This window comes from Ictidomys tridecemlineatus, chromosome 13, assembly GCF_052094955.1.
Source record: "Ictidomys tridecemlineatus isolate mIctTri1 chromosome 13, mIctTri1.hap1, whole genome shotgun sequence".
In the NCBI taxonomy this organism is placed as follows: Eukaryota; Metazoa; Chordata; class Mammalia; order Rodentia; family Sciuridae; genus Ictidomys; species Ictidomys tridecemlineatus.
The window spans coordinates 36,344,209-36,370,463 of record NC_135489.1 but is presented as its reverse complement, the minus strand read 5'-3'; the positions used below and the strand labels follow the sequence as shown (position 1 = coordinate 36,370,463).

At 36.8% G+C, this 26,255-nt stretch overlaps 1 protein-coding gene across 20 annotated transcripts in view; it reads left to right on the top strand.

Moving 5' to 3' along the window:
* Dtna (dystrobrevin alpha) overlaps positions 1–26,255 on the top strand; it is a 348,780-nt gene that overhangs the window by 163,174 nt on the left and 159,351 nt on the right. For 8 of the 20 annotated variants that reach the window (XM_005325580.4, XM_078030199.1, XM_078030196.1 and 5 more), the window contains exon 1: positions 22,621–22,643. The exons of 7 other annotated variants lie outside the window; for them this stretch is intronic. The gene's annotated coding sequence lies outside the window, so the exon portion shown is untranslated. Of the gene's footprint in view, positions 1–22,619; positions 22,644–23,137; positions 23,311–26,255 lie in introns of those variants that run through there. 5 more of the 20 variants (XM_078030201.1, XM_078030202.1, XM_078030203.1 and 2 more) reach the window with 3 other exon arrangements.

The window sequence follows — 26,255 nt, the reverse complement described above, 5'->3', positions numbered from 1 at the left end:
TGTGAGCTTACATTGACACACTGTTATCACCCAACTACATAGTCTACATTGGAGTTCATTCTTTGTGTACATTCTGTGGATAACAAATGTACAACAACACGTATCCACCATTAAAATATCATATGAAGTAGTTTCACTGCCTGAAAGTCCTCCTCTCCACTAAGCCTTGGAAACCAATGTCTTTTTGATGCCTCCATAGTTTTCTTTTTCCAAAATTCCATACAATTGAAATCATACAGTGTATGTCCTTTTCAGATTGGCTTCATTCACTCAGTAATATGGAATTAAATTCACTCCCTATTTTTATGACTTGATCACTCAAGTGCTGAATAATACTCTGTTTTCTGGATGTGCCTCATTTTATTTATCTGTTGACCTACTGAAAGACATTTTATTGCTCTCATGTTTTGGTAATTATGAATAAAGCTGCTGTAAACATCTGTGTAGGTTTTTGTGTAGACATAACTTTGCAAGTCATTTAGGTAAATACCAAGGAGTATAATCACTTGATTGTATAATAAGAAGACATATAGTTTTGTAAGAAACTGATGAACTCTCTTGCAAAGTGGTTGTACCTTTTTTTTTTTTTATCTTCACCAATAATAAATGATCCTCTTGCTCCACATCCTTGCCAGCATTTGGTGTTGTCTGTGTTTTGGAGTTTGGTCAATCTAATAGGTGGATAGTTATTTTAATTATCAATTCCCTAATGACATCTAATGTTGAGCATATTTTCTTTTTCTTTTTTGCCATCTGTATATCTTCTTTGATGAGGTGTCCATTCAGGTCTTTGGCCTACCTTTTAATTGGGTTCTTTATTCTCTTATTGTTGAATCTTGGGAGTTCTTTGTATATTTTGGATAGCAGTCTTTATAAATACTTATTTCTCATTCTCTTAAAGACTGGATTATTTTTATCCTTAAGAGTTTTTAATTTACTATATTTAAAACTGTATTCTAAGCTGTACAATTTTGTAACATTAATTTTTGTCTCTTAACAAAATCATTGTCACCCTTCTCATTTGGCTTTTCAAATTAATAGGAATATTTTTAAAGTTTTAGGTATATCCTAAATATGATTTTTGATTTTTAATGTGCACATTTCATAAACTAATGTGTATAATACAAGAAATTCTCATGGGACACCAGTCTCATTCTGGCGTTCATATTTTTTTGTTGTTGGAACTTTTTTATTTTTATACTTAAATTTGTTTATTTTTATTTATTATTTCTTCTTTTCAAGTTTTTATTCGTTCTGTTTAGATATACATGACAATAGAGTACATTTTGACATATCATACATACATGGGGTATAACTTCCCATTCTGTGGTTTACATTATGTGGAGTCACACTGTGGTGTACTCATATATGAACATAGAGAAGTTATGTCTGATTCTTTCTACTGTCTTTCCTAGTCCCCTTCTCCCTCTCTTCCCTTCATTCTAATCCAATGAACATCTATTCTTTTCTCCTCCCCTCTTATTGTGAGTTAGTATCTGCATATCAGAGAGAACATCTGGCCTTTGGTTTGGGGGGGATTGGCTTATTTCACTTAACATGATATTCTCCAATTCCATCCATTTGGCATTTACATTTAAACCTAGAGCTTCTTATTTTATTATGGACCTTTCACCATTAGCTGAGGGATCCGTTCTCTCTGTCTTCTAAGAATGGGTGTTTACTATTTGAAGATGCCTTACACTCTGAACATCTCACACATCTCCTATAATAAATACTGAATAGAGGTATAAAGTGGTCAGGATGCCAGTGTCTTATCTTTTTTAACAGATAAACAATTTGTCCTGTTTCAATGGTCCCATTCATTCTAAGGGGCTTCCTTGGTATTAAAGTAGTTTTTCATGTAATCATTTTGGTACTTTCCTTAGTTATTTTAAATGTAAGTGCCTTGCTGTTTTCATTTCCTTCTCATTTGTATGCAGACATTTTTCCTTTTCAATTTTTTTCCTTCGAGGCTATCACAACTGCTCATCTGTCCATTTTAATGTACTGTGGTTATACTCAAAAGGACATGGTGTCCCTTCTCCAACAATTTTCAACTATTCAACCAAAATTAATGTTGAACCTGCAATACCTAATTTAGAATCCTTTCAGACAATGAGCAAATGTCATCATGAACAGAACAGAATTACTTGGACCCCGTCATAAACCTGCAGCTAAGAGATACAGAGATGAAAAGCTTTATGCTGTGGTTTAAAAGGCAGCGAATAACTGATGTTTTCCAAGCAAGTCTTCTCCTTAGTCTGGTATAGCTCTGAAAAGTCTAATCATTAACATTTCTCTCCAGCTTACGGAAATAAGACTTTCTGAAGGTATGATTTTTGGGGAAAAAAAATACCACTGGGAAAGAAAAATTCACCCACCAATAATAGATGCTACATTAACACATAAGTCAAATGAATTAGCAAAGAGACCTCTAAGGCAATGGTGGAAATACTCATCTTTGGAAGATTCGGTGCACATAAGTAGAGGAAGCTACTAAAATAAGCTCACTGTTGCCTGGAATCACAGGAAATACCTGCCATCAAAGATAGTTCAGGCTGCAGAGATGTAACATTTCACTTAACATGATATTCTCCAATTTTGGGGAAGAAGAGAAGGGAGAAGAGAGGAGTTGGCTGTTATAATAATAATAAACAATGTTGTGGGGAGAGATTTTTAAATCACTGTTGCCCAAACAGTTCAGAAAAGTGTTTTAACTAGGATATAAGTCTGCACTACTATTGCTGAACCCTCTAGTGTGATGTGAGAAACCACAAATGATTGTAAAGACAAAAGTCATTTTGTATCTATCTTTGTATCCCTGGAAGTCAGCCTAGAGCTTGAATACTGTAGGGACTTTCTAAAGAAAATGGCTGCTGAATGAGGGCAAAGGCACAAAGCAAGATGGGCTGATGTCTACGGAGTTCTCATTTACGCCAGACATCCTTCTGTATACACATGTACTTCATTTTGTATTAACACACCTGACAACGTGCACATTTTAACTCCTTATTTAAGGAGGAAACTGGAGACTCATCGAGGTTGGCTAACTAACCTATCTAAGGTTCAGTTAGTGGGGGTGAGTATTCCAATCCAGACACTCTGGCTTCAGAGCCTAAACTCTGAATGATTATGCTCCTCTGCCTCTCGTGTAATGTAAACACCAAATAACTTTAAAACACAGAAGCATTGTTTTTTTATGGTAAAGAAAAGTTCTATCACATTAATGGACCTTAGGCAAATCTTAAACAGCCTTGCTTTAAACACAAGTACCTCCTTCTCAGTGTTCTTAACCTTTTTTTCCTTTTAAAACATGACTGCCCAAATCAACTTACTAATTTACATTCAGATTGCATCATTTTCATTCTTTGTTGTCTTGTTCTGAAATTCAAGTTTTAAAAGTTCCATGGCTAAAGCCGGGCCTGGCGGTGCACACCTATAATCCCCAAAGGCTCAGGAAGCTGAGTTAAGAGAATCATAAATTCAAAACCAGCCTCACCAACTTAGTGAGGCCCTAAGCAACTCAGTGAGATCCTGTCTCTAAAATAAGATACAAAGAATAGGGCTGGGGATAAGCCTCTGTGGTTGAGTGCCCCTGGGTTCAATCCCCAGTTACCAAAAAAAGAAAGAAAAAGAAAAATCTATGTCCAGTGTTCCTTAGAATGTCATAATACAGGGTCACTGCCTCTGCTCCTCATCAGCTGATCTTTCCCAGAATGTTTGCACCTTTCCTAAGCCTTGTTCTTCATGCCTTTACTTTACACAAGCTGGTTCTTCTGCCTCGACTCTCCTCCAAGCCCCACTCCTCCCCAAATCCCCCTCACTACCACGTGCTCTCCAGTGACTCACAATGTGCTGGTCATCCTTCAAAATCCATTACAACTGTTGCTGTTGCCCTTTCACTGAAATCATTGACAAGCCCTCCTGGATCAACAGTTATCACTCCTCTCTCTGAATTCACATAGCCCTTTGGGCCCTTTTTAAAAAAATAAAAAAATAATAATTTATTTATTTATTTTAATTAGGTATATATGATGGCCGAATGCATTTGGGTCCATTGTACACAATTGCAGCACAACTTTTCATTTCTCTGGTTATACACGATGTAGCATCACACCATATGTGCAGTCATACATGTACCTAGGGTAATGATGTTCATCTCATTGCACCATCTTTCCTGTCCCCGTGCACCCTCCCCCTTGCCTAATCAAAGTTTCTCCATTTTTCCCATGCCCTCCCCCATTATAGATCAGCATCCACTTATCAGAGAGAACATTTGGCTTTTGATTTGGGGGTTTAGCTTACTTCACTTAGCATGATATTGTCCAACTCCATCCATTTACCTGCAAATGCCATGATTTTATTCTCTTTTAATGCTGAGTAATATTCCATTGCATACATATATACCACATTTTCTTCATCCATTCATCTATTGAAGGGCATCTAGGTTGCTTCCACAGTTTAGCTATTGTGAATTGAGCTGATATAAACATTGATGTGGCTGTGTTACTATAGTATGCTAATTTTAAGTCCTTTGAGTATAGACCTTTTTAGGAGACGAGCTCCTAGTGTAGACAACAAAAATAAAAGCAATCTTCATTCAGCATTCACAGCATCAGACTGTAATTCCTCATGCTATCTGTCTTCCTTCTGAATTTTTCATCAAGGACAAATGCCTGGTCTTTTTTCACTTTTGGAAATCCTGTACCAAGGACAGTGAGGTCTTCTTTCTGGTATGAATGAAGTATGGGGGTTCCTGTTTGGAGAGAGGCTTGAATGCTGTCAGGGTGGTTAAGACTCTAACACTGTATTCAGCCATTACAAGAAAAGGAGAGCTCCATTCAGGGAAGGGAATCTTCCCTGACAGAGGGCCCTAGCCCTCTGTGTCAAGTACCAAAGCAGATTCTCCGTACACATTATCTTTTTTAAAATTCATAATAATCCCTCAAATAAGCCTGGTGTTACCTTTGTTATTCAAATGCAATAACTAGGGTTCCAAGAGTTTAAATAACTTACCACTGACATATTTTTGGTTAAGTAGCAGCAAAATTCCATTCTTAAAGAACTTTCTGATTTAATCCTATAAGAAGAATACATGTGTTAGATAATGTTAGAATTTTTCATTTAAAATATTTTCTGAATAGTAAGTTATTTGAAAATATATAGATCTTTTCTGATTGTCAAATAAGTTTATGTTTAGGTTAATACTAAAATTAGTATTATTTCTGTTCAAAAAGAATTTCAAAGATCTAGCACCTTATAGTTCTGAGACCTATTTAGGTAAAATCCTGCTTTACTGATATGAGGGTAATTCTGGAAATGATAATGTCTGAAGTTGTAAACTAATAGAATTTGGGGGCTAAATGTTATCTAGAATCAACACTAGGAGCTGAGGTTTTGTTAAGACAGGAATTTATCCCTTTCTTTTTTCTCCTGAAGAATATTTATGAAATGATTATTTATAACTTACAAAAGGGCTTAAGATGCAAAATAAAAATTTCCCCACCTATAGTGACCCTATTAGCACTTCTTAAGGGAGTATATAAATGCATTCTGAATTTTTAAATCACACCTTTTAAATACCAAGAGTAAGAATAACTTATATAATTGAAATTAAACTATCAAAAAACATTCTCTGACTTTGTTTTAATTGCAAAAATCTATATCTATAGAGAAGAGCTCCTTTCTTTGGTGGAAAATCCTATGGATGCACAGGCAGCATTAATGCATTCTTAGAACAATTATTTATTCTTTCTTCCTTTCAGTTTTTAAACATTCTTTACATATCCTTCTTGTTCCCTGATTCTGAGCTAGGTACAACTATTCCAAGTAATATCTTGGTTAGATTTACCATCTGTTAGAATCCTAGAATTTAAAGCATCAGGAAGGATGTTTCAGGTCATCTACCTGAGACCCATCAATTTTTCATTTGAGGAAATTGAAGCCCAGAGCAGTTAAGGACTACCCCAGGAATTAGCTGCAAAGCCACAGCTAGGTCCTGTCTGAGTTTCCCCCATCCGGCTCCTCTCACACAACAGGGTGGCCTGCATCCCTGTCTTCTTGGTCCTCTTTTGTCCCAAGAGAAGTTTCCAGGCCTAAAGAGACAATAAAAGAAAATAAGGTTGATTCTGGTTTTAAAGAATGTGCAGAAGATTTACTATCCATTAGATGTTTATTGAGATTGTTAAATATTTGCTAAATGCTGGAAATATGGCTGAAACAAACAAACAGGAAGGTCTTCCAGGCCCACATCCTGCTTACTGTTGGGTGTGTGTGTGTGTGTGTGTGTAAACCCCCAGATGTTAAACTGCTCTCCCATGTAGACAGTAAAATAGTCGAAGCTGGGCATGAATGTACATAACCAGAATCTAAGTGACTTGGGAAACTGAGGCAGAAAGATCTCAAGTTTATGGCCAAACTCAGTAACTTACCAAGACCCCGTCTCAAAATTTAGAAAAATAAAATAAAAATGACTGTGGATGTAGCTCAGTGGTAAAGCATCCCTGGGTTCAATCCCCAGTAAAAATAAATAAATAAATAAAATAGTCCAGGCAATGATAGACACAATATAATGCTAAACATGGCAACTAAAATAATTGTAACATAATCACCTTTAAAAATGTAAAACAGTGGGATCCATAAGCACCTTATATATTGCATTGAAAAGATTCATATCCATGACTTTGATCTACTACTGTTACATCTTGTTTCATACCTACTTAAACATTCCAGAAGTGAAAAGAGAATTTTTTAAAAATATGAGTGGCATATCTGCACTGTTGTGTCTTTGAGTAAGACAAATATGTAGTGTCTTAGAAAATAGAAGTCTTTTCACATTCCCAGATTATAGTCCTGACTTGTTGAGTTATCTTTTGTTTGTTAATTGCCCTTTACTACTCCAGAAGAGCTTGCAAAATGCTATTTACCTTTACATAAGTACCATTTCAAAAACCATGTTATCAAGAGAATGAATAGAGGAATATTTTCCCATCAAAAACTAGAGATTGAAATGGGCTTACAAACGCCAGTAACAATGTGGTTTAATGTTAGTGCATTCATATTAGTGACAGTTTACTGTCTGAGTTTGTATTTTAGCCATCAACTGATTTTTATAACCTTCAAAATGTGAGTTTTAAGTCTGCATTGAGTTTATATAAGTAAAATTTAAAACTGTAACTCTGATGGTTTCAAACCAGCAAAGCAGATTAATAATGTAGCTCTCAATTCTGGCAGTTCCTAATTATTCTGTAACATAAATGTTACTGTGTGTGTCTGTGTGCTTTCAGAAGACTGATGAATACTTAGAGCGTTTTCTAATAGTGGGTGAATAAATAAGGTGGCTGTCTTTTTAAGAACAACTTAGTAGTATTATGCCCTGTGGTTCTAGTATATAAACAACTCTAATATCAAATAGCATCTCATCTGAAGTTGGAGTTCTTCCTAGAGTAGTTTCATCCTCAAAGGGCACATTTGGAGGGGAAACGCTTTAATATATCCCACATAATATATCCAGTTCCTTTGCAACCAATGGTGTCACCGGGAGTAAGACAGAGTTATGTCCCTGCCTGAGTCCCCAATGTATCCCCATAGCAATTTGAACGCTTCTTTGCCAAGAAAGGTCTGCACACATGGAGGACAATGGTAAAATCACATTATTCTGTCCTAGATTCTCCCTTCCTACAGTACAAGGAGTGAAAGGGGCCAAGAAGGACACAGCTTGCTAGTCCCCTCAAAACTCAGTTCTCTTTTTTATAAGTAATCTTTTATAATTCTCTTTAGATTTACATGGCAGTAAAGTATATTTTGACATATTATATATACATAGAGGAGAACTTACTCTATCTTGGTCCCACTCTTGTGAATAAATGTGATGTGGAGTTTTACCAGTCATCTATTCTATTTGTATATGAACATAGGAAAGCTATGTTCAATCTAATCCACTGTTTTTCCTATTACCATACCCACTCCTTTCCCTTTATCTAAAACAATGAACTTCTATTCTAAATGCCCCATATACCTTATAGTGTGTTAGCATCTGCATATCAGAGAGAACATCCTGCCTTTGGGGATTGGCTTAATTCATTTCATTAGCATTTCATTAGCATTACAGTCTCCAGATCCATCCATTTACCTGCAAAAGTCATAAAGTCATTTTTTATGACTAAGTAATATTTCATTTTGTATATATACCACATTTTCTTTATCCACTCATCTGTTGAAGGGCACCTAGCTTGGTTTCATAGCTTACGTATTGTGAATTGAGCTGCTGTAAACATTGATGTGGCTACATCACTATAGTATGCTAATTTTAAGTTCTTTGGGTATATGCCAAGGAGTAGGATAACTGGATCAAATGTTGGTTTCATTCTGAGTTTTCTAAGGAATCTCTATACTGTTTTCCAGAGTGGTTGCACCAATTTTCAGTCCCTTCAACAATATATGAGGGTACCTGTTTCCTCATATCCTCACCAACATTTGTTGTTACTTGTATTCTTGATAATTGCCTAAAAAGAGATGGAATCTCAGTGTAGTTTTAATTTGCATTTCTCTAACTCTAAGAGATGTTGAATATTTCTTCATGTATGTGTTGACTGTTCATATTTCTTCTTCTGTTAAGTGTCTGTTCAGTTTCTTTGCCCATTTATTGATTGGGTTATTTGGGTTTTCTTTCATTTTGTTGGTGTGTAAGTTTTTTGAGTTCTTTATATATCCTGAAGATTAATGCTCTATCTGAGGTGCAGGTGGCAAAGATTTTTCTCCCACTCTGTAGGCACTCTCTTCACATTCTTGATTGTTTCCTTTGCTGTGAAGAAGCTTTTTAGTTTGATACCATCCCATTTATTGATTCTTGATTTTACTTCCTGCACTTTAGAAGTCTTATTGAGAAAGTCATTTCCTAAGCCTACATGGTGGAGGGTTGGGCCTATATTTTCATTTAGTAGGTGCAGTGTCTCTGATCTAATGCCTAGGTCCTTGATCTGCTTTGAATTAAATTTCATGCAGAGTGAGACATAAGGGTTTAATTTCATTCTGCTACATATGGATTTCCAGTTTTCCCAGTATCACTGGTTGAAGAGGTTACCTTTTCTCCAGTGTGTGTTTATGACACCTTCGTCTACTATGAGATAACCATATTTATGTAGGTTTGTCTCTGTGTCTTCTGTTCTTTTCCATTGATCTTCATCTCTGTTTTGGTACCAATACCATGCTGTTTTGTTATTAGAGCTCTGTAGTATAATTTATAGTCTGATATTGTGATAACTCTTGCTTCACTTTTCTTGCTGAGGATTGCTTTGGCTATTCTGGGCCTCTTAGTTTTCCAAATAAATTTCATCATTGCTTTTTCTATTTCTATGAAAAATATCATTGGTATTTTAATAGGAATTGTATTAAATCTGTATGGCATTTGGGGCCATGTGGCTATTTTAACAATATTAATTCTGCCTATCCAAAAATATGGGAGATATTTTTATCTTCTAAAGTCTTCTTCAGTTTCTTTCTTTAAAACTCAGTTCTTAACAGAAGTTGTTGCACCTGATGAAAAGAATTTCTTTGGGATTTTCCATGTCATCTAGCTCTGAAGTGTTCTGTGTAAGTTTGTTACCTATAAGCGCAAGGGACTTTCAGTTAAATATTATTTGTCTTCCCTAATTAAAAAAAAAAAAGCCTATTTCAGCTCATGATTGCTTTCTCATTAAAATATTGGGATCCCGCCAGGCATGGTGACACATTCCTATAATCTCAAGGCTGAGGCGGGAAGATTGTGAGTTCAAAGCCAGCCTCAGCCAAAACGAGGCACTAAGCAACTCAGTGAGACGCTGTCTCTAAATAAAATACAAATAGGGCTGGGGATATGGCTCAGTGGTGGAGTGCCCCTGAGTTCAATCCCTGGTACCCCCCTCCAGCAAATATTGAGATTCCTTTCATACTTACATCTAGAGTGTTGCATAATGTATACTAACTCCAATAAGCTTCAGTTGCCTAATAATGAGTGGATGCTTGTCAGAGTCTGGAGAACATCAACGAATAACTGAAACAGCAACATCTGCTTCAGGTGCGTGACCTCAACTTTCATTCTGCACTGGCCATCCTGGATATCTCTGATGTGCTGGTGAAACAGTAGCCTTCTCAGAAGGAGCTCATTAAATTATAAAAATGAAAATTAGCATTTAATATAATGTCATTCTCTATGGTATGGGTCTGGAGAATGACTATAGAATAACAGGTCTAGATCCTACTGTCTCCAAAATGATTTTAACAGAATACAGAATTAAATACCCACCAGAACCAACACTCTTAGACAGCTTGTTTCAAGTGCTTGCTATTGTGTTTGCTCAGTTTTATTGGGAAAATGTTTTAACATGTTCCCTTTTGCTGATAGTATTCTTTTTCTTGCTGAGTATTTAAGGATTCTGAAATATTTCCCCTTGTTTTAAAAGGTGGTTACTTTTAAAAAATGTAGAAGCAAAAGAAAAACATGTATGCTTTTAAAAAATGTAGAAGCAAAAGAAAAAATATATAGAATAAAAGAAATTTTAGCTGGGTAGTAAAAATTAACCCCTAAATTTAAAATGCCTGATATCTGAATACCTGAATACAAGACACCACCAATAGCTTGAAGTGCACCCAAAGCCCATTCTTTTCTACTTGGAATATTTAATCATATGATGGAGCTTTCAAAGTCCCAGGAAGAAGATACATCAGTATGAATTTTCATGGGGAAACCATAAGATATCAAAGAAATATCAGTGTTGGAAATAAATCTGCCCTCATACCCCAATCTGATGTAGTGCCATGGCTTTACCTTCCCAGCCCATCCAGTGGGGAATTTGAAGGAAGATAATCATACAAGATAGACCCTCCACTATATGGAAAGAAGGATGATGTTTTATTTAAATAAGAAAAATGTTCTTACTCATAACAAAAACATTTATGTGAATTCTGCTCACTATATAGATGGGACAAAAACAATCATCCACAACTGGTTTTGAAAGTTGTGCAGAATCTTGCCTACTTTACTCCAAGCAATGGTTCTCAACTGCATGCAGTTTTTCCTCCAGTGAAATTTAGCAATATCTGTTGACATTTTTGATTGTCATGTCCGGGGGTAGGGGTGCTATAAACATCCAGTGGGTACAGGCCGGGGTGCTGCTCAACATGCTATAATGCTTAAGATAATTCTCCAAAGTAAAGGGTTGTCTGGTCCAAAGTGTTATTAGTGCTAAAATTTTGAAACAACACTCAAAAATATTAAGAGCTGCTGTTACTGTACACTAGGTACTTATTAGGTACTTTCCACGTATTACCTATTTAATTACCACCAGTCCATTAATTAGGTACTGCTGACTTAACTTTTAGATGATGAAACAGAGGCTCAGGAGGGTAAGTAACTTGTTTAAGGCCATGCAGTCAGCATGAATTTGAAAGCAGAGGACACACTAAATACCAGCTCCTATCATGTCACTATGCCCCACCCTTCAAAAGTACCAGTATCTTCCCCGAACTCTTTATTTCCAAAGAGTCCCTATTGAAATGCATGTGTGTCATCTGTACAGATTGGGAAGGTAGCTAACCATGGCCTCTTACTCCATTCCCAGAGTCTAGAGTAAATAAAATTGTTTCTGTGATTCTGGACTGGAAAAGAGCTAACAAAATTAGAAAGGAAGACCAAGGATTCCTGTGAAAGAAAACGTCATTCTGGGAATATCCTCTTTAGAACACAGCTTTGCTGGGGAAAATGAGATTTCAGTGAATGGTATTTTTTTCTTCACTCATGATTCCCTTGATCTTCTCCTTGACCGTCCATCATTTGCTTTTCAGCCCTTAGGTGATGGCCTGCTGAACTCTGTTAGCTCTTCAGTCTCTTCCCATGGGCCTTGACTCTCCACCTGGGCCCCAGCTATGCATAACCATTTGCCATTCACCTGACAGGTTGACATTTTCATTTCTCTCTGTGAGTCTTTTTGGAGTGATGGGAACTTTCCCAGAAACTCCCTGTGAGTTTTCTGGAGTTAACTCTAACAATAACCATAGGATTGGGGCTTGAATCAACAGAAATTCATTATTTTTTAACAGTTCCTTGGTCGAGAAGTCTAAATCAAAGAGTTGGCTGGGCCGTTCTCCCTCTGAGGTCTCTAAGGAAGGGCTTTCCTTGCCTCCTCCTAACTTCTGTGGGCTTCAGCAATCCTGGGAATTCCTTGACGTGTAGCTATGACACTCAAGTCTCTGCCTCAGACTTCTGTGACTTTCTCTCCTGTGTGCGTCTCTGTAGTGTCCTCTCCTCTTCTAATAGGGATACCAGTAATTGGATTTAGGGCTCAACATAATCCAGTGTGATCTGATCTTGATCCTCAGCTGATTACATCTGCAAAGACTCTACCTACTCCTAAACAAGATGACATTTTGAGTTTCCAAGTATTTGTGAGCTTTTGAAGGACACTGCTTGTATTAGGGCACCCCAGAGAAACAATGTACTGTGCACACACAAAAAAAATAATAATAATAAAAATAAAAGAGATTTATTATTAGGAATGGGTTCGCACAATCATGGAAATCAAAGAAGTCCCCAGATTTGTAGTCCAAAGGCCTGAGAACCAGGAAAGCTGTTGGCATAAGTTCCAGTCTAAGTCCAAAGGGAGGAGAACATCCCTGTAACAGCTCAGAGACCATCAGGCAGAGGGTACGAATTTCCTGGAGCTCAGTCTGTTAGTCTCTTGTTCTCTTCAGGCCCTGGATGAGAGGACACCCACTCACACTGGAGAAGGCAATCTCTTTTACTCAGTCTACCGATTCAGGTGTTAATATTACCCAGAAACCCCTCAAGACACACCCAGAATAAAACATGACCAAATATCTGTGCATCCATGTTCCAGTCAAGTTGACACCTAAGTTAAATGGCACACAACTCCAACTACTACCTTTCTTCCAGAAGATTGTCCACAGTTCACTGACATCCTACTGGTGAGGGGACAATTGTGGTAATTGACTTAGACTCTTCCCTGAATCCTAGACAGCAAAAACTGAGTATTAGGCCAGCAAAGAAAAGTTAGAGATTGGATATTGGGTAGGTAACTAAAGAAAAGAAAAAAAAAATCTGTTATATCTCCAAATACTTCTTTTTGAAAATTCAGGGCCATCTACACTAGTTTGTGCTTTGTGTTTGTAACAGACAAAAACAAAACAAACAAAATATTAAAGCTACTTAAAAAAAAAAAAAGACAATCAGGTTTCAAGTAAGAGTAGATCCAGAGATTTGAAGGCTTGGCTCGGGATTCTATCTCTTTCTCCATTCTCACTTGTTTTCCTCTAGTTTTGGATTAATATTTAAGGAGGCTCCATCCGTGCAATGAGGAAGAAAGCCATCAACCTCTGCAAGTGTAAATAATCTACCTGTGAGTCACAAAGAAAAGAGATGAAACCTCACTCCCACAGAATTCTGACTGTTTAGGTCACATAAATACATAAATATTCCTATTTATGTATTTATGTGACCTAAAACTCCTGTTTCTGTTCTTGATCACTACATCATACCTAGCAGTCCCAATCAGTATCTTCCTCGTATGGCAGGGGTGCGGGAGGACCTTCATTTGACCTCTGCCATCTACTTCTTTGGCCACTAGAGCTAGTTATCTGAAACTGGACCACAATCACCAAATAAGCTATCCCAGTCTCCAAACACTACATACTTGTCTGCCAGTGCTTTTGCTCTGATAGTCCACATTTGCCTTTTTTTTTTTTTTTTGTATTCCTTTTAGGGTATTTTCATTCTAGTTCTTTTCTGCTACCAATGAGCCTCCTCCTAGAATTTATTCCTTCTCTTCCTTTACTTCTTCCTTTCCTTGTTCCTTTGCTTCTTACTTCCTTCCATTTCTAAATATACAAATAGGCATCCTTTTACAACCTTCCGTCACTTCTCCCTGGTGTCACAGGAGAGGCTGTTTGTCTCCACACGTAGTTGTCCCATCCTCTTGACCCTCTCCAGGACTGAGCACACCAGTCAGCCATTTCTTCTCCTACATTATCAGTTTCCCTGCCTGGAGTTGACCATACATTCAGTAGATATTTCAAGAATGCCTATATTTAGAAAACTTACCTTGGCTTCACATTTCATCTCTACCCTACCTGCCCTCCGTTATAAATCCAAAACTTATTTTCTCAAAAATAAGTCGACACAGGTTGATTCTACTTCCTCACAAAAAGTGTTCTTATTATGGTCATTGTTGTCTTCATATGCCAAAGCCAATGACTTCTTTTTCTATTCTCATCTAACTCAACTTCTCAGTACCTCTGAACTCATAGACCACCTCCCCCTCTGAAAAACTCCCTTGTCTTGGCTTCTATAGAAATACACTCACAAGGCTTTCCTCCTACTTCTCTGAGTCCTCTGTTCTGGGGAGGAGCATTGGGCCTTGTCTCTATGCATGCTTTTTTTTTCCCCATGACTTTGAAAAGTCTACAACTTTCATATGTATGTCTCCATATAAACCCTATTTGCTTAGCTTCGGGCTCACAAAAGCACAATCTAAGCGATGTCTCAAGTTGAACACTTTCCTCACCCCCTCTGCCCCTCTCCGCATTCCCTCAGCAGGCTCCTGCGCCCAGCCTCTGCCTGCAGTAAATGCCATCTCCATTCATTTTGGAATGCTGGGAGTTTTTTTGCGTACCTGGCTCTCACCCATTCTCGCCACGTAGTCAATGACTGATTCCCATCAATCCTACCTCCATGGTGGATTTCCAATGTGATCCCGTCTCACCGTCTCCATTGTTAACTTGTCAACATCTAGTTCACCATCTTCTGTCAGCCTCCAAACTCAACTTAATCCACTCTTGCTGCTGGCCTGCCCATTCTCCACACCATAGCCAGGGTATTGTTTTAAAAATCAAAGTTATATTATGTCACTATCATGCTTTAAATCCTTCAGATGTTTTCCATTGCACTTGGAATAAATGTCAAAATCCCTAGCAGACCTACAAAATGCTGCTCCCTGTGGAATTTTCCAGATTCACATCATATTCCCTCTCTCTCAGGCCTAGTGCTCCAGCCACACACGTCTCCTGTGTTCCTCAGTCACTTCAAGCTATTTCCTCCTGGGGGACCTCGTGTATGCTCTTCTCTTTGCCTGAAATGCTTTCTCCCCATCCTTTTCATGTGTCATCTCAATGTCACTTTCTCAGAGAAATCTGAGATCCTACCAGGTCCCCTTGAAGAGGACATACCCTCCTCATACCCCTTTCCCAGAAGGGACTTAACCACCCACTGCCTCTCAAAACTTTCCTCAAATTTTGACAATAATGAAAAGGATTTATAAATCAGAATATTTAAAATTAGTCATCAGCACAATTATTCCTTACACCATAAGTCAGGAAGGGTCCCTCCCAAATTGGCTGCTTCTTCCTGGGTCCCTGGGTTTTACAGCTTGCTTCCCCCACAGATAACAGTTCCGTTTGACCTGGACCTGACTCCCAGGTTCAGAACCTCAACACCCATGTTCCCTGGGTCTCATCTGTAGTCCTATCTATAATAACTTGTAATTTTCCAGCCATACAACTCATAATGAACACACTGTCATTGTCTTTTATATAAAATGGCTTCATTTCTTTTCTTTTATCTCTCTCTTCTAGACTAGTCGATATGTAATCAGTACCACCCATTAAAGCTGATTACAAAAAAAAGACTGATCCTTTCTCAAAAGTAAAGTCTTGGCATCTGTACCCTTCCTTAGAATGTAAGGGGGAAAATCAGTTTCAAAAATAACAATTTGTTTTATAATCAAGCTACATGTTTACCTAGAAATAGATATGACTAGGGAATTTTTTTTTTAAGTGAACTGTCATGAGTGGAATTATAAATGATTAGAAAATGTTTTTTTAATTGGTCTTTTTTAAATTGGTCTGTAATGTTTATGAAAGATATCATAAAGTCTAAAACAGATAAAACACATAATCTTTGTATTCGGTGTTCTAGATGTTATTGCTCTGTTGGCAGTAGGGGTAGGCAAGCCAAACCTCAGCGTCTAATGCATGATGTAGCATTTCTCTGTGCTCGGTATGTGTGGCTGAGAACTTACAAACACATAATTGTATCTTCACTGGGAGGCAGAGCATTCTTAAAAGAACGATGTGTGGCTAATTCCCTCCAAAACTCGTTTTCATCTGCAGGCTGAATATTGATTCTTCCTGCCTCATATTCTTATGAACCAGAATTTTGGTATTACATCAAGAGGTTCTTTCCAATGGCTAACCTGGCCAAAGCATGCTGTGGTGGCTTCAGTAAAAAATGAAGAACACCTGTTCACCATGTAAAAAATGAAGAACACCTGTTCACCATTGTTTACATGCAGGCATCCTTTCAAAAGCTGAATCATCTCTCTCAGAGGCTTCTGTTCCACTTCCCTTCCTGTTCATTGTTCACCGTTACACCTTCTCCAGTTTCTCCATTTCACCTGTCTCTATGAGGCTCTAAACAGAATGCAGTGGCTGAAAGGAATGGAGAAAATGACAACGTGTGGAGCAAGGACAGTGTCTCCCAGACTGACTCCAGTGAGCCCCTCCCTGGAACCTCTGAAATATCAGGTGGACAGCCCTGCCAACGGAGTATTTGCCATTAGCAATATACTTCGAACTCAGAGGGTTCAAAGTGCCCCATATCTTTATTTTATGACTCAAGTTATATAAAAAATTTAACTACTGGTTGGATGTTTTTCATTCATTTCCATAATAGAATTCATTTAAGTATACAGAATGAAATTCCAACTATGAGTCTATTTCTTATCACAGTTTATTGAAACCATTTTCCCAATAGGGTATATTTTTTCAAGATTTTCTTTCTATTCCTCCTTTATGATAATTTTGCTACATACTTTCTTGAGCACTTCGCGACGCTTCTATTTTTTTTCCTTTCCCCCAATCAGTTTATACCTTTTTCAAACTATTTTTAATCTTTTTCCATAATTTATTCATCTGTAAAATTACCTTAATTTTTTTTCTAACTTGCTTCATTTCCTACAGCCCTGTAATTTTATCATAGTTGCCACCAATAATTAACTTTTACTGAGTGCCTACAGGTGCATAACCTTCATTACTTCCTGTCTCATCTATATCATTGTCTCTGATGTAGATATATATGTTCTCTCCAGACCCCACCCACCCCTGTTTTCTCTCTCTCTCTCTCTCTCTCTCTCTCTCTCTCTCTCTCTCTCTCCCCAACTTGATAGGAAGTTACAGTTCATCTTCCCCTTGCCACCAAATACTAAATGACTTGTCCTTTCCCAGGGTACTATAACTGAGGCAAGGAGAAACTCAGTAGTTTTTATTACGCCTACATCTAATTTCGGTCACCCAATCTGCTGTTAGGGTTCATCAGCTCAAAGCTTAGAATGGGTGCTGTGATGTTGTATTCAAAGTCTGAGCAGAAAGTGAAAGAGTCAGGGGAAACATGCCCAAGATCCCAACAATAAATGCTTTCCAAAACTGGGGGGCACCAAATGGGTGATTCTTCTACCCTAAATGTTCTACTTCAACTGACGTAATTCAATTATCTATCCACTCTCAAGTAGGTTGATCATATTCCTTCTCATATATTGTTGTATCTGTAATTGTACTTTCTATATCCACATTCTTACCTCCCCATCTAGATTGCATGCCATTATATTTCTCTGACTCCATCTAGCATTGTGAGTGCTTCTTAGAAGACGCTTAATTAAAATCTATTGAATTAGAATAAGTCATCTCATTTCAGAATAAAACACACTGAATAAACCAGGAAATAATAATCTCTAGTACTGTGTATTCAGAATAAGAAAATGAATCATTTTAAGAATGAAGTCTCAGGAATCTGCCTATCTCCTTGACTTTTAGGTAGACTCTCTTTTCTCTCTAGCTGAGAAAGAATATCCTGTCAAAGGGGGACATCATAAGTCCTGCAAACACACCTGTATTTACAGGCTGGGACATTGTTGCAGGTGATCAGGCTTGTTCTTGTTGAAGTTGGCTGACAGCCTGCCACTCAAATCACAGATCTGCTGCTCTCCCACTGACTGGAAGGCCATGAAAAGAACTTAGAGGCCATAACAGCTCTGATGATTTTACATCAGTTTGAGTTCACCAAGTTTAAGAGGCCCCTGATCCCTCAACACTTCCAGGAACTTTCTGTTTTGTTCTTCATAGAACAAATTTTTGTCTGAGTCTTTGTTTCTCAATATTTATTCTGTTTTGCTATCAGTAGAAGGTAGTGCAAGAGATGCTGCCATGTGGACTGTCTCTCCTGAGCACATTGGGAGAGTTTCACAGATGACACCACAACACCAAGGTGGAACTGGGAGGGAGCCCTTCAGGAGTGAATTGTCATTTAGAGTCAACATGGCAGAAGTACGAAATGCAAAGCTGACTCTCAAGGAATGCTGTTTCTGTGCTAGTGCTAGAACAATTCGTGATGGGACTTGGAAGAAACTTTTTTACTTCCTGGAGCCTCACTTTTCTCATCAATAAAATCAGTAAAATGGGTATTAGACTAAATGATGGTATGATCCTGCTAATCCTGCCAATTCTAAAATTCTGTGCTTGGATTTACCTACTGTAAATTTAATAATCTTCCCTATCCCCATTTAACTAAATGACCTTAGATACAACCAAAAATCTATATACAAAAGTACATCATTCAAAGAAATCTGGAAAAGGCTAAGTATTCATTTAACAATAAGATATAGCCAAATAAATTCTAACACATCCAAATAACAGAGCTCGAGGCCATTATTAAAGTTTCTCAAAGAGTGTAAAATACTAGAGGGTGCTTATTTTACATGTCTTTCATTAAGTAAAGAAGACAATCTTAAAATTATTTGTGTTTAATTAAATCAATACATAAAAATGTTAATATTGATTACCTTTGATGATTGAATTATGAGAGCCTTTAATGTTATTTCAACAATATTTTCTATATTTTGGACACATAATACTATCTAGTAGTGAGAAGATGGACAAAGAAGTATAATGTACTTATATAATTAAGTTTAAAAACCAAGAATTTTTTTTACTAAGGATAAATCCAGAAATAACTATACAGCTGTGAAATTTAAAGAAATGAAAAGTGCAAAAACAAGTTTAGGAATCAATTTCCATAAATGAGTAAGGTGAAAATCATGGGTTCATGTTAGGTTGTCTATAAAATATATAACCCTCAATTTCACAAATGTTATTTAAAAATAGATATTTTATATGATATTTCCACACTAGGAGAGCATAAAAGAGCCTTATTATTTATAGCTCCATTGAGACGATTCAGAGGAGAGGCATGTATATTTTGAAAACATCCTAAGGATAAAATAGAATATCTGGCTATTGATATAAGTTGAGATGGCTAGCAACAGCCTTGTTCTTTCATAAGAAATTGTCATGAATAGAAGAGATACTAATCTGATTAATATTTCTTTAGGTCAGTTGCTCAAAGTGGCTCAAGAAACTATGTGCTTGCAAAAATTTTTCAGTAGATTACAATCTGTTTTCATTGCTGTTAACATGGTTCTTTATTCAATATAAACCAGCACACAAATAACAAAGCTCTTTGTGGTATTCAGAAATAAAGAATAGTCTTAAAATGTGACCTGAAAAATGGCATTTGCAGAGGCTCAAATCGTTTTCTCTTGTTTTAGTTTCACTAATATTGGCAGCCAGTATTTTTTGTAGCCCTGCTGCGTAATTCAAACCAGTGACCTCTGAGCCCATATTAGTACCTTGAGTTTGTGATAAATTATATGCTCTCACATCAGAAGAGAAAGCAGTGAAGCAAATAACCTCTTAAGCTCCCTCCTGCCTCTGTGAGACCAGGGCTTGGCAAATCAACTTCCTGGGGTATATTCCAAATTATCACCTATGTTGCAAAAACTTTCTCTCCACAGGTGATTGGATTCTTCACATGTAATTAAGTGGGTCACACCAGCACAGATTATATTACAAATTCAGCTCACACAGAGAGAGAAATTAATCTTAACATTCACAAAAAGGAATTTCAAATTTTCAACAACCCTAATACACTGATGTCATATTCCATAATATTTAAAAAGAGAAAATCAAACAAGTTGATTTAACATCTGACAAATGATGCTCCTCATGTTGGCTGATCATATTAAATGTTCTAGTAGGCATATGCATTAACTAGATAAAGGACAAGCTCTACGTTTATAAAATAAAAAATAATTAGATCCATGTAATGGGCACCCGACCATAGGAGCAAAAAGGTACACAGACGGTTCCAAAGAAGAGTCTCTGTTCAGGGAGCCACACATGAGAATCATTATGAATTATTCACATGTGGGTCTATTGGTCTTGCCTTCATCAACTGCTCTAAAGAGGATTAGTGGATGTTGGTTTTCCAGCATGGCTGTTCCTTGTCTTTTTTTGCCTGTTCTTTCTCATACGTTTTACAGGACTGTGTCCTCGGGAGTCATAACACTTGAGGTTTTTTTCAGGTTTGTAGCAGTTGCCCAAGCTATTTTCATAATCTCAACAGATTTGTTGTAGGGCTTTTCTTTCTTTCTGTTTTTCATGATAGAGAAACCTTGCAATGCACAACATTCTTTCTGGTAACTTCCTGCAAGAAAGTTGTTTTTTTTTTTTTTTTTCCTGTCACGGGATATTTTAACCCCAGGCTGCTGTTTTGCACTGTAGTCTTCAAAGGGATTTTGATGCTCATTTTCCCATGCAATTGGCTTTGGTGTCAGGTAATTTCCTGACTTAGATGACTGTGGAGAAAAGCAGCTGAAAGTTTATCTTGCTGAGTAATTCACAGTAGTTGTTATAGATCAAGGTGACCCTTAAAAACGCTCCTGTTAATCAAATATCAGTACATTATTAAAAATGCAATCTAGGGACTGGGACTGTGGCTCCATGGTAAAGCGCTTGCCTCGCACCTGTGAAGCACTGGGTTGGATCCTCAGCACTACATAAAACTAAATAAACAAAATAAAGGTATTTTGTCCATTTACAACTGACTAAAAAATAAATAAGTAAATAAATGATTCAATCTATATATACATAATTTCTATTCTGAAATCCTTTATGGTGAATATCCCTTAATACTTCATTTTAATTTGAAACAATACTAATAAATCATATGATCATTTTTGAGAATCCAATATGTTTCCTGCAGTGAACTACTTAATTTTTTTTCATATTTATAGATTGAAAAAATATATTCCCAAAGTTTTGTTTTTGTATTTTATATATATATATATATATATATATATATATATTAGTATCAGGGACTGAATTCAAGAATGCTCCATCACATCCCTGAGTCATATCCCCAGTCTTTTTATATTTTATTTTGAGACAAGGTCTCGCTAAGTTACTTAGGTCCTTGCTAAGTTGTTGAGGCTGAACTCAAACTTGCAATCCTCCTGCTTAAGCCTCCTGCATTACTGGGATTACAGGCATGAGCCACCACACTCACTTTACTTCGAAATTCGATATTCTTCTAATGGTCCATTTTGCACTGGAAATATGTGTAACTGATGATTGTTTGTGGGTGGTGGCAAGCTGCCTTAGCTACTTGCCTAAAATGGCCACTGTATTTATACTGTGTTATTATCCAAGCCCATATTATGAAACTTGAGACTAATAATATGTATCTGGTTAAAAATGAGTTATATCAACAAGGGGAAGTCAAGTACCGGTTGGCTTCTTCATTGTCCCTCTTGTTCAAAAGTCACAAATATATTTACTAAAAAATACTGTCAGGAATTTATTGAAAAGTTACTACATTTCAAGCTCAGTGCATGATGCCTCCTTTTTCATAACTTTAAAGATTTTACAGGGGAGTAAGTAGAGGTTTAGAAAGGGTAAATAATCTACCCATAATCACAAAAGTGGTGTGTATGGGAGCCGGGTTTCAAACCTGCGAATGCTTGAGTCCATGGCTGCCCCTGGAGCTCCCCTCTCCAGCCTCCTGGTAAGACTATGGGTGAAGGAAAAGGCTGCAGCAAGGCTCTAAGACTTTAAAGGCAGCAAGGAATGCTGTGAACAGCACCGCAAGAGGCAGCTTTCCTCCAGTGCACGGCAGGGGGTGAACGGCTTTTCTTTATTGGAGAAGTGGCCCTGCATCCTGATGCCATCTCTCCCTAATTTCTTGGTGCAGAAACATGAATAAGACAAGGTTCCTCTTCCTCAGAGAGCCCCTGACCAAAAAGAGAAGATAGATCCATCAACAAATCATTGCAAAATAATACCTAAATTTGGGAGGTAAACAAAGCTGAGTAACAAGGCCAGGCCTGAGGGACCAAGTTGCCTGGAGCCCCAGCTGGTGCAGGTGTGCTGGTGGGGAGGAAGGGCAGTGTTGAGCTGAAGGAAAGCTCCAGGCTTCCGGGGCTCTGTCAGTCCCTCCTTAAAGGACCAGGACTCCTTTTCTCCTACTCCACAGCCATTGGTTTGGGGGTTCCCAGAAGTGACCACAGTTGATATTGACCCAACTTTAAGACCCTGATCTTAATATAACTTCCCAAATATAGTTTGGCTAATTCTAGCAAGGTGTATCACCATAGTTCCAAATTTATCCTCTAAAATTGAAGTAGAATTGAAATTAATTTAAGTAATGGTTAAACACAAGACTTTAATAAAAAGAAAATGAAGATTTTTCCTCCTTCTTCTAAGCCGTGAGTAAAGTTTGCTCTAAGGAAAAAAAAAAAACAACAACTTTGTCTACTGATGTAGTGTTTTGAGCTTTTGTGTTTACTGAATATTTTTTAATGTTCCTAAAGGAGCTGTGGGATTATTTGCTACTGAATTAATGACCAGCATTTGAAAATATTTAGTTGGCAGAAGTAGGAGATAATGATCAGTATTTCAAGAGATTAGTGGTGATTTAAAAATGCATGTTGTTATTTCATTAGTTAGTTTAAATACTTTTGAAAACCTTTTATTCTTATACCTCTGTTATTCATTTTTCTTGTTTTGTTTTTTTTTTCCTTGTTCATGGAGTTGAGTCAGCAAGAGAAACATTCAAATTAGACTGTCATACAGAAAAAAAAAATATGACTTTGTCAGGGTGGGTGGAGGGGGAAAAAGCAACTTTTTGTCAGTCTTTTGTATTTCAGCAGCTGGATTCATTGCTGCCATGGTAACGGACCACATGATGAGGTGTATTAGATTGCTGTGTGTTGAGCACAGGGGGAGAATGAACACAGCTTTTTATTGAAGTTAAAGGTTACTTTGGAGTTTCTTCTGTGGAAATGTGTAAGGTCAAATACTATAGCTCTCAGCATATGTAGTACTTCGGCAGAAGAATTAGGGGCATGTTGGTGCATTTAACTACAAAACCAGGTAAGGTACAATTGAATCTATGAAACTGAACTCTCTTCCTTTTGTAGCAGTAGCATAACTGGCTGGTTGGAATTTCACTGTCGCCCCCGCCCCCCAGCCCCCACAGAGGCACAGGACAAATTTCTTCTGTTCCCTCCCCAACTTCTCCACCTCCGATTTGATGTTTTTCATTTGAAAGTCTAAAACTTTGAAAGTCTAACACATTGCAAAATTTTAGAGCTTTCTGGTAGAATGTGTGTGCCTGTGTGTGTGTGTGTGTGTGTGTGTGTGTGTGTGTGTGTATGAGAGTCAAAGAAAGAAAACTGCCAAGGAAATAATAAGAATGCAATAATTAGTGTCTTCAGATCAGTGAGAAACCAAGAAAAGTGTTTCCTTGTTTTTGTTCTTTGAAAACAGTCCGCTTTTCTTAGGGGACACCTTATTAGTGGCATTAGTCCAAAGCTGCTTGTCTCATACTAAATTAAGCAGTAGGACAAAGTTCTCCAGCATGTTATTTAGCTTATTTGTTGTATGTGGGATTTTTTTTTCCTTCTTGTATCATATTACCACCAGCCTCATCCAACGAGAATAGTTCAGTTTTATCTATAATTTTGGCAACGTATTTTATTTCCAGCAACGTTCAATTCTTTTAGGTGTTGCAGCTATAAGAGTCCTGGTGGACTTAAAAATAGAAGTAAATATAATACGGGTGAGTGTAAAATGAACTCTTTTGCTTGGAGGCAAAGACCTGAATGTAAACAATTCAGTGTGACTTGGTGAGGCATCAAATCCCAGAGAGCAGTAGCCTCCTCCCAAGCTGTTTATATATCACCCTGGTAGCCTGCATCAAGGGGAGGCTTCCAGATACACAGGGCAAGCTAGTGAAGAAGAGGAACAGTTCCTTATTGATAACTTATTTTGCTTCCTTGTTTATAGTTTTTACTGATGTTTTGTGTTTGACTTGCTTAGGGGACCTTACAATGCATTTCACATTTTAGCAGAGAGCTAACTTTTGCAACTTCTTTCTGGACCAAATTGTCTTGGCAGCTTTTAGAGACAAAACCTAACTACACAGTAGCAGAGACTACTGTTATTACAGTGTATTTACTGTCCACCTGCAGTTTTTCCACATATGAAAATCTTTGAAAAATGCTTTCCTAGTGAGTTAAGTCAGTTAATTTGCCACTAGCTGGCACTGATTAAAGTCAATAAATTACCCCAAGTCGAATATGTACTACATTTTCTTCAAAAAGGGGAACTTAGATTTGATTGTATCCACTTCTGAGCTGATTTTCATTACTAGTTCCTTAGTCTCTTGTTTTTGTATATTCAAGTCATCTTCCAAGTTTGAGCAAGGAGTTACAACAGAAACATTTTTTGTTACATTTAAAAATAATTTTTGCCATAACCTCTCATGATAACAAATATCAAAATCATTATAGCATTATGAAACATGTCACTTCTATCTGCTTTCATTCTCCCCCACCCTTTTTCCTTTTTTTTTTTTTTTTTTTTTGAATACAGAAAAAGCTATGAATTTTGCCAGGACATTTTAACTGAATACTTTTGTCAACTCTTGTTTAAATTATGCTTTACTGTTAATTGTTGATGTTTCTTAACATTTTAGCTTTCATTTCTAGAGTTCCCTAGATGCTCAGACTAATTGCTAATTATCTGCAAAACATTTACCTCTATTAAGGCAATAGACATTCAACAGAGTCATAATAAAGGAGAATTGTATTGACAAAGAAAATTAATAACTTTTGTAATCCAAGACAATATTTCTAAATTAGAATAAGATGAAACCAAGGAATGATGATCTATTATCAGCTTTATGTGCCATTTTTAAGAGTTGTTATTTTTGCACCTATTATTTTATTAAATTTTATTATTGATCACCATTTTTTTGTATACAAGGAATTAGATAAAAGGAATTTTTTTCTTTCGGATTCTTCAACTTTCAGTGAAAAACTAATGGTACAATTATCATGATGATGATGATGTTGGATTAATGATTACTTTGGAGAATAAAATAGAAAGCTTGGCTGTATATCTAGTAAAAGGTCAATGTTTAAAAAAGAACATGAACATTTCTAAATGGTTATATGATTCTCGGAAATTTACTCTCATATTTAATTAATTCCATTAATAGCACTTATAAATCACTAACAATAGATGTGCTTGTTATGTTCTTAGCAGATATTATAATACATGTTGGGCTTTGTTCAATAAGCAATAGAGACTATGAAAAATGATTAAACTTATCAAGAATTGCACAATGTGTGGGCTAGTATCTGATAGGAAAAGAATAAACTCATTTCTGGGAATGAATCACTTGTTATATTTTTAGTACAAAGGAGTAATCCACTGCTTTTACTTTGATAATAATATTAGCTGGATATATTTTATAGTGATATTATTATAATTCCCCCACTCTGACATGTATTTTATGAAACAATCACTATGTATGCCCTCCCGATATTTTCACTCTATTTAAATTCTAAATTATTCATTTTAAGCAAATAACAATATCTTGTATCTGAAATCTGCTGATTTGGGGGTTGTTCGCAGAAATATTATAATCAGAAAAATCTCTTATCTCTGCTTATCCCACACATGAAGTAAAAGGCCAAGTGGATTGGAAATTCCAAGATAAAATTAGGATCCATGAAGTAGTAGGAGAAAATACAGAAACTGAAGTAGAAAAGTTATGCCCTCAAAGTTAAAGGAATGGTGAGAGGAAAACTTATTCTGAAAAATTCTACAAGCAAAATTAAAAGACAAATGGCAAACTGGAAACAATATTTACAGGATATGTGGAGTAGAAAAAGTAAATATTCATAATGTTTAATGAAGTCTCATAAACCAATAAGAAAAATAAGCTCCCCAGTGATTTTTAAAATAGCCACAAATTAAACAAACACCAGAACTCAAAAAGGTGTTCAGGGATCAGGTCATCATCATGA